Below are 2,197 nucleotides of genomic sequence, written 5' to 3'. Positions count from 1 at the left end.
TATAATAATATATGTAAAAAAAATCTGAAGAATATATTTTTAAAAATATATTTTTTTTAAATATTTTCTTCAGATTTTTTTCAACATATAAAATAGTCATTTTAACATATATTTGTAAATGCATTCCAAAAATGTAGATTTGTATTTTTAAAGACATACGGTATATTTCAAATGTATCTTTGAAAATATTTTTCATATATCTTGTTATAAAAACGCATTTCAACATGCAAAATATATATATTTATTTATTGAAATATATTTTGAAATATATTGAATACGGCCAAAATTGTAGTATTTCAAATATATGGCTATATATTTGGGAAGAATATTTTTAAAATATATTTCAAATATATTTTTCTTCCATGTGGGTGGGGGCAAATTCACACTAGTAGGAGAGTTGCCGCAGCTCTCTGTTGCCGGATGCACTAGGGAGCAGTGTGGCGTGCGATTCAGCGCACTAAACCTATTTTTTTTTTGTACCAGCATTATTTGAAGTGTACATAAAAATACACTTCATTCGCTGCAATGTCGGGAGACGCGATACACTGCACTGCCTGTCATTGCAATGCGATTCAGGTCGGTGTGCTGCGATTGCATTCTTTTTTACATTTTTATTTTATTTTTTATATTATTATTTATGTTTTTTTTTTGTTTTTATATTCTGTCTCTATCATTTAAAATACACCAATGATAAAAATGATAGACCCTCATTTCTGTGTAAGTGGGTGAACGTACGAAATATATACGTGATTACGCATTTCCGGGTAGGGGGCTGGTGGTGTATTTAGCTTTTGTGTTGCCCTAGGCAACACAACCATGGCATCACAGTGCCTGGAGTTGGCATGTTCTCCCTGTGCCTGCGTGGGTTTCCTCTGGGTACTCTGGTTTCCTCCTACACTCCAAAGACATGCTGGTTGGATAACTGGATCCTGTCCAAATTGGCCCTGGTATGTGTGTGTATGAATGTGAGTTAGGGACCTTAGACTGTACGCTCCTCGGGGGCGGGGACTGATGTGAATGTACAATATATATGGAAAGCGCGGAGTAAATTGACGGTGCTAAATGAGAATGAGTGCCTGAAATAAATAAATGACACAAAAATTGAATGCCCCCCCCCCTCCCCGGCAGAGAGAGACCGACACCAACCAACACCAAACCCCCCTCCCGAGAGAGAGCCTGACACCAACCAACACCAACCCCCCCTCTCCTGAGGGAGAGCCTGACGCTCTTAGCACATATGTATTTTGTATATTGAACGCAAATGTGCGGCTGCTCGGCGTCTAGGCCCAGACACCGGGAGACCGCACATTTGTGTGCGGCCGGCATAAAGAGGTTAATCTTTATGCATTAAAAAAATACTGCGAAGGCTCTTAACTCTTTCCTAATCCATACATCATATTAAAACATATGAAAGAATACAAAAATGTTACAAAAAACAGCATTAATGTATCCTTGTTTTACAATTTCTCCATGTATAGTTACATAGTTAGTCTGGCTGAAAAAAGACAAGTCCATCCAGTTCAACCATTAAAAAAAAAAAAGTTATAATCCTCCACCCACAGTAGATCCAGAGGAAGGCAAAAACCCAGCAAAGCACGACCCAATGTGCTCCTGCAGGGGAAAAAGTTCTTCCTAATCCCCGGAGAGGCAATCGCTTCTCGGCCTTTTGGCTAAGATCAAGTGTAGTATCTGTTCTTATCAGTGTCCAGTGGGGGTGCTCCCGACCATTCTAGCTTTGCGGGGATGGTTGTTGTATAGTACCCTCACTGGTATGATGGGGGTCCAGAAGTCTGGACCGGAGGGACAGAAACCAGGGGGCGCCACGATACGCTCTGGGGCCTTGGGAGTAATTCCTCTGGGAAAGCTGGAAAGACCCAGTACCTCCTGATTTGGACGGATCTACCTTGGTCTGGCCTGGGGCCGGGGACGCAAAAAGTCTGCAAACTCAGTGCCCCCTGGGGAAGACGCTCTCAGGGGTGTCACTAGTAACACTTGGGTGTGGGACCCCACGGTGTGAAGATGACACATGGCCACTGTTTTTCACCTCTTTTTGCACAGCGCCCTAAGGACCAGGCCTTTTGGCTAGGACCAGGGCAATTTTTGCTACAGGCCTCAGGGCCCGGTCTGTGCACAATTCGGCACGGAACCACTTTTTTTATTTTTTCTTTATCTTTATTTATTATGCACTTCCCACGTT

General features: G+C 41.7%; 1 pseudogene; it reads left to right on the top strand.

Moving 5' to 3' along the window:
• Positions 1-1,650: 1,650 nt before the first annotated feature.
• On the top strand, positions 1,651-1,810 carry LOC149434817 (U2 spliceosomal RNA; annotated as a pseudogene).
• Positions 1,811-2,197: the final 387 nt, after the last annotated feature.

Source organism: Staurois parvus, unplaced genomic scaffold, assembly GCF_062004578.1.
Source record: "Staurois parvus isolate SC_StPar_1 unplaced genomic scaffold, SC_StPar_1.0 ptg001668l, whole genome shotgun sequence".
NCBI lineage: Eukaryota > Metazoa > Chordata > Amphibia > Anura > Ranidae > Staurois > Staurois parvus.
The sequence above is the reverse complement of the archived record's forward strand: the minus strand, read 5'-3'. Positions and strand labels throughout refer to the sequence as shown.